The sequence below is a fragment of the Euphorbia lathyris genome, chromosome 3 (assembly GCF_963576675.1).
Source record: "Euphorbia lathyris chromosome 3, ddEupLath1.1, whole genome shotgun sequence".
NCBI lineage: Eukaryota > Viridiplantae > Streptophyta > Magnoliopsida > Malpighiales > Euphorbiaceae > Euphorbia > Euphorbia lathyris.
In genome coordinates this window covers 107,716,406-107,724,018 of record NC_088912.1, presented here as the reverse complement: position 1 = coordinate 107,724,018, position 7,613 = coordinate 107,716,406, and the positions used below count along the sequence as shown (strand labels likewise).

General features: G+C 32.7%; 1 long non-coding RNA gene across 1 annotated transcript; it reads left to right on the top strand.

Annotated features, from left to right (window-relative positions):
• The first annotated feature begins 2,045 nt into the window (after positions 1-2,045).
• On the top strand, positions 2,046-4,797 carry LOC136224147 (uncharacterized). Its single transcript, XR_010686302.1, has 2 exons — positions 2,046-2,152; positions 3,755-4,797. It is a non-coding gene; the product is annotated as an uncharacterized lncRNA (long non-coding RNA).
• Positions 4,798-7,613: the final 2,816 nt, after the last annotated feature.

Genomic DNA, 7,613 nt, shown 5'->3' with positions numbered 1-7,613 from the left:
AAAAATTCACTCTCTCTCTCTAAAAACGTTTAGAGTGAGAAAGCTCTCTCCAAAAATCCTCCTCCTTTGCATTGGGATCCGTGCCCCTTTTTATAGGGAAACGGATCCCGGAACTTTGGGCGACGCCCAAGTAAAATCGGGCGTCGCCCAAAGTCGTTGGGCGGCCGCCCAAGGCTTGTTGGGCGGCCGCCCAACACTAAATTGGGCTACCGCCCAACATTGTTGGGCGGCCGCCCAACAATGTTGGGCGGCCGCCCAAGAATTGTTGGGCGATCGCCCAACGGTGTTGGGCGAGCGCCCAACGCAAGGTTGGGCGCCCGCGCCCAACCAACGTTGGGCGCTCGCCCAACGCTCGTTGGGCGTTTGCCCGACGTGGTTGGGCGCTCGCCCTACGACCCCCGAGGCGTGCCTCGCGCTGTCGGGCGCGCGCGCCCCGCGGTTGCCGAGCGCGCATTCCGCGCCGTCGGACGCTCACACGTTGCGGCCGCCGAATGCGCGCTCCGCGCTGCCGGGCGCACACGCTCAGTGGCCAACGAGAGCGTGCCCCGCGCTATCAGACTCGGGCGTTGCTCGAACGTCGAGAACGTGCCACTCGTGGTTGGACGCGTGCGTCCGATGGACGCCGAGCGCACGTCCTGTGCCGTCGAGCGGGCGTTCGACCATTGTCGACCGCGCGCCGGATGCCGCTAAGCACCTGCGCCATGCCGCTAAGCATACGCGAGCCACCTTATCGGCAACAGCGACCCGCCGTAATTTTCTTTCCTTATTATACGCTTATTATTCTTTATATTTTTTTTTTACTTTTCAAAACTTCCGGAATCAATCGCTTCAACCGTCTTGTTTTCAGGTTTTCGTCACAGGTCCTCCGACTCAGTGTCTACAGGGGTAAAATTGCTTCTGGCTGTAAACGTTAAGAGTATTTTTGCACTTTATCCCTAATCTAAATAACGACAGTTATCATGATAAGAAAACTAATTGATCCAGATTACTATAATTATTGTATGGATGATTACTTCATTTACGGTTCTTTAGCTAAATATATCAAGGACTCTCTACACTTGGTTCAAAAAAACCGGTTGGCCCTTGGAGATATTTTATTAGGACTTAGTTAATATATTCATAGTCCTCTATATTTGTTTAGAAAATTCAACTACCCTATATTTTGAAAACCATTTATTTATCATTTGAACTTGCTTAAAGTGACTTATTGACCTTCTAAAATTTACATGGTTTAGCAAAAACAGATTTTGGTGAAGTTGAAATTCACACACTTTAGCAAGATCAGTGGGTTAATAAATCAATGTAAGCAAATTATTATGCCAAACTATTATTTTTACGAAATTTCTAAAAGCCAATATGTCACTTTAAGCAAGTTCAGGTAGTAAATATGATATTTCAAATGTACATGAGTTGTTAAATTTTTTGAACGAGTACATAAGGTAAATATATATTAGGCATTTTATTAGCCTTTTAAACTTATAAAAATCCACCCATGGTTTAATTATAAATCTTGGCCAATTTGAAAGCCCATTTACATATTAAGCCCTATTCTCTAACTTCTTACCAATCTAGACACTTTAACCTCATTTGGACAAAAATACCCTCACCTTTAACGCGACATAGTTTAGCTTATGTTATATGTCGCGTTATATGAAAACGCAACAACGTGGCAAAGAATATTTTATATATTATGTTGCGTTATATGAAAACGCGACATAGTTTAGCTTAACCAACATAATATCATCTGCAAACAACATGCACCATGGTATACCATCTTGAAGTGAACTCGTTATTTCATCCATAACGATGGCAAAAAGAAATGGGCTTAGTGCAGAACCTTGACGCACTCCAATCGTAATAGGTTCAGTGTTCCCAACACTGGTACATACACTCGTGCATGCTCCTCGTACATGTCCTTTATAATGTCAATATATTTCCGCGAAATGCCTTTCCTTATTAAGGCCCACCAAAGTACTTCCCTTGGTACCTTATCATATGCCTTCTCCAACTCAATGAAAAATTATACCCCAACAGAAACTAAATAATAAAAAGTCAAAAATACCCTCCTACCCACTTCTTATGATCTATAAAAGGAACACAACTGATCCTTGAAAATCACATCTTATTCTTCAACTAAGCTATTACAATCTCTGTAAGTAAACTTAAATATTTCTCAAGAAGTTTATTTTAATTAATTTCTTTTTGAGCTTGCTTTGTATGGTTCTTAAAAGAAAATATAAACACATATATTTACATGTTTATATAAATTCTTTAATGTGGTGACTAATTTTATATTCTTTGTGATTATTTATACATGATATATCATTTAAGTTTCATTGACTTTTATTTACCAATAATTTGTTTCTTAAAAAAACAGTAAATAGATGTGACTAACATGCTGAGATGTGCATGGCATTTTGTCATTCATTAAAAAACTATTATGTACCCAAAAATTATATATAATTATCGATAAAAATTATATATATAATTATGGATAAAAAAGTTTATTGCTAAATGTAAAATTTTTGTTTGTAATTTTGAGTATATTCAGAATTTGAGACAGATGCAGACGTAGTGATAGTTAGGCTCTGTTCTTTATCGCTGAACTGAACTGAATTGAACTGAACTGAATTGAACTGAACTGAACCGAACTGAATTGAATTGAATTGAACTGAACTGAACTGAATACTGCTGAATACTGAACTGAATTTAACTGAATACTACTGAATACTGAACTTAACTGAATGCTACTGAATTTATCTGAATGCTACCGAACTTAACCGAACTTAACAATAATGATGATATTAGACTTTTAAAATAATTTTCATGATAATATTGAACATTAATGAACTTATAATAATAATAATGGTTCTAATAAATTTAATAATATCAATAATAAATAAATATATTATTAAAGATAAAAACTAAATTGAATATCAAATAAAAGCCTGTGATGATAAAATCTTGGCTCGATAAATACAAATTAAAAATAATTTAAATTAAAAATACAAATTACATACAAACACAAATTTATATATAATTTAAAGCCTATGAAATTAAATACAAATCTTCATATGAATACAAACTCTTAACTCTTTATTTTAATTAAGGGTTAAAGTGCAAAAATAACGTTTTGGGTCAGAACCAATTTACCTCTAACGTCTAAAATGGTGGAATTTTATCCCTAACATTGATAAATTGGATAAATTTGAGAAATAATTCATAATATGAATGCAATTCCTAATTTTTAAATATGGATGCATACTTTAGTTTTATTTTTTTTATTAAACCATATATACTTTAATAAACTATCATTTCTTGACTTTTATCTAATTTATAGATAATGATAAACTATAAATAATAATAATAATAAATAATGATAAATTATAGATAAATAATAATAATAATTATAATAAATTATATATAAATAATGATAATATAATAAATAATGATAAATTACTGAATGCAATGCTGAAACTGAATGCTGAAACTGAATACTGAAACTGAATACTGAACTGAACTGGACTGAATTAAACTGAACTGAACTGAATTAATTGTTACTGTAATTAAGTGATAAAGAACATGGCCTTTGTCCCAAAAAAAATCATTAATATATTATGTATTTTGTAGTACATGATAAGTTTCAATTGATCAGATTAACTGCACCTTCACCGTTTGTCTGAAAACTTTATTAACTATACAATTATATAAAATTAAAAAGCAAATTAGTTTAAACCATGGCAAATTTTGACAGGTGAAATTTGAAATGCTATAAAAATAATGGAAGGAAATAAGAAAGTGTGGATGATAGCAATAGCAGCATGGTTGTGTTGGAGTAGTGTCGCAATTGAATCAACCAGAATTTGCTCTGATCATCAGACCACACCGGACGATCATTATGAGAACAAACTTCAGGCTGACGATCTCACATTTTCTGTGGATGATCCTACTGCTGAAACCTACTCAAAATTCTTGAAAAATCTTCGAATAAAGTTGACATGTGAAACACTTCATCAGCATCATTTAGCAGTTCTATGTACTGAATCCCAAGCACAAGGACAGCTTTATTCCACCGTTGTTCTAACCTACAACAGTGTTTCGGTCACTCTTGCATTAGATGTTGTCAATTTGAATCTTGTTGGTTATAAATCGGGAACCAAATCCTATTTCTTTGCTAATACGGAGGATTTGAAGGACGAACTTTTCCAAGAAACAGAACAAGTCGTAATGGAGTACTCGAATTCTTATAAATCTTTAGACACTAGAGAGGCTGTGAACTTGGGAATGTCTGCGCTACGGAGTGCGTCGAAGCTCTCAGTAACTATGACGAATCAAAGATTAAAACCAGCCTTATAACTGTAATTGGAATGGTGTCAGAGGCCGCCAGATTCAAGCTTATTGAGAATGCTGTGGCTAGTTCTTTTAGCACCGATATTAAGCCAAGTAGCAAGATAATTAGCTACGAGGATAAATGGGATGAACTGTCAAAGAATATACAACGAGCTACTCGGGGAAAGTTTCCGAAGGCAGTTAGATTGAAAGATGAGAATGATGTTAGTATCAGGGTGACCCGTGTTAGACAAGTTCAAAAAAACATGGGAATCTTGAAGCATTATGATGTAATTGAAGGATATGCAGTCGATTAATGAAGGAATCTTAATAAAATATACAGCTTAACTAAATAAATAAAGGACAATATTGATGTATCATTTTGATGTCCAAATCTGGTAAAAGTGTTTTCCTTGTCTTTGTAATGTCTATTTTCATATGAGAAATAAAATTATTATCATTTGTTTAGACTTGAAATCGATTTGGTTTGTATAGAGGTAACGGGATGGAATAAAGAAAGGAAAACAAGGAGAAAGGAAAGTAATGACCCTGAATTCCCTTTTCTGTTTGTTTCAGTTCCACAAAGGGAATTATATACCCATACCCATAATTCTCCTTGTGGTTGTTTGGTTCAAATGAGGTAATAAACTAGATTTATATTTTTAACAATAATTTCTATACAATAATATGTCTATATTAATAAATTAATCACATGTAAATATAAGAATGAAAATCAATTTATTCAACTATTAAAATTAAATTACGATGAAACTGAGGAAACAGAAATAAAATAAATCAAAGAAAATTTATAAATATTTTATTTTAAAAAGAAAATAATTATTTTAAAATAATTAAAAATAAATACCAAAACTGAATAATATGATAAAAGAAAAATATTTATCAAAACTATTTTTCACGATAAAAATAAAAACAAGTAAGTATAAGGATCAAAAGTGAGATTAGTCTAGAGATAAAAAAAATAAAAATAAATAAATTTAAGGATCAAAATAAAAATAAAAAAGTAAAAATTAGTCAAAAAATATTTTTTAAGAATAAAAAAATAAATAATATATAAGTATACGAATCAAAAGTGAAATTAATCCAATGATTAAAAAGTAAGAATCAATAAATATATGAACCAAAATAAAATTAAAAACAAAATAGAGACTAAAATAAAATTTTACGATGAGGGTAGATGTTTAAATTAGTGAGAAAGATGGGAAAGGGAATGGAAAACCATAGGGGGTTGGGGGGGAATGAGATTAGAGGAGTTAGGAGCAAACCCAAAACTAAAATAGGGTAAAGGGAATGCTTGAATTGATCTAACAAACATCAACAAAAGGAATGAAACCTTCTTATCCCTTACCTTTTCCCGAAACCCCAAAAACAAACGGCCCCTGAATATCTATACTTTAAAATTTAATTGTAAAACCAAAACTCTTTTTTGCACAATTATGAAATCGGGGAATTATCTCTAATATGTTAACTTTGTTCACATGCCCAAGATGCCTTTTTTTACAAAATATTTTTCATTTCTTATCTGTTGTTTGATTTTTCTATGCCTCGTTTTTCATTTCTTTCTCTCTCCTTTTTCACATTTTGGTATAAGGGATAAAACATTCACTATGTCATGATCAACAAACTGTTGGCGATGTTTCCAAAATATCATATAAAATATAATCATTTATTAGAACAAAGTGTTGGCGATATTTCCAAAATATCCCAATTTTCAATATTGATACGCGTTTGTGGGGATTAAAAATGGTAAAAATAATGTTGGCATACCAGGAAAGCTAATTCTCAAAGGGTAAAATGGTAATTCAATAAAATAAATAAATATAGTGCGCTTAAATTACTTGAATTCTAAATGAAAAGCGGTTGACAAACGTTACAGGGACTGAAAATAAAAACAACGGTTTTAGGTCTTGGCGTTACTTAACATGTCTGTAAGAAAAACAATTTTTTAATTTTCTTTTATATTTTTATTGATTTTGTAGATATTTTTCAATGTTTAGGTATTACAAATAAGCATAAATAATGAAAATTACAACTTCAAAAACACTGACTTCAAAAGTATAAATATAAATAAGTCGTAAAAACAACATGTACGAGGTTAAATAAAATTAACTGATCTCTTTGACATAGTGAAAATGAGGACTGGAACTTCTGAAACTCGTTTGAGGGGCTATTGCGTTATCCGCATAATTCTAGACGAATTTGGATCAATTGAGAGAGTTTAGGGACTTCTCTAGCAATTTACGACTGCTCTTGTGGGACATTCGGGCTTGATTTCGCAGGCTGTAGGGATCAGATTGGAACGAAATGAAGGCTAATGTTTAAAGTTTGTGTGTAAAGGAAGGGTCTGAAACTAGAATTTCAGAAAAATACTGAGTAACGGAGTTGGAATAAATTATTGAAAATGGGTCTGACAGAATAGTTGCTTGATGGTTGAAAAACCAAAAGCTTAGTACTTTAAGGGCGATTTTGGAGGCTATATGAGTTTGTTTTTTAGGAAATAAAAATTGGAAATTCTGTGTCTGATGTAACTAAAGAGAGTAAAATTAATTTGGGACGGAATGATAAACTAACGAAACATCGAATAAATTTTGGAAAATAACTCTCCAAAAAAGTTGTTTGATGAATTCTTCAATAATGAAAAATTCAAAAGCTTGCTTCAGGGTCTTTTTAATTGATTGAGATCAATAAGAAGTTTCTAAACATGATTTAAAATATGTGTGTAAACTAAGAATAACTGGAAAATGGGATTTCATTGATCTCGGTTACACTAAAAATGCTTCTGGAAATTGAAGAACAAATTCTTCTGGAAATTGAGAGCTTGTTTAAACTAATTAGATGCTAAATAATGATTTTTAAGAACCTAGAGATTGATAAAGTGGTCGAATTTGGCAAGAAATTTGATAGATAAATTGAATTAAAGATTGATTTGTTGTGTTTTTTATTAAGTTGGTTGGGAGTTGGGAATGACAGAATTACATTCTTGAAAGTTGTAGAAAAGTTCAAATCCATTTTTCAGCACTAGTGATATTTGAAAAATTCAACCCACTTCATTACAGCTCGGTTTTGCTCTATTTTTTACATTCCAGAAAGCTAAAATCCCAAACTTTTTGAGAAAAATACTAGCTATCTGTTATTTCACAGTTTGGGGATCTGTTTTCATCATCGAAGTTGCTGGACGGATGGCTGAAAAAATGGTTCAAATTTTCCCTTGATTTTTATTATTTCTTTTTCTTATTATTTATGTTTTCTTTTTTTTTTGTAATAAT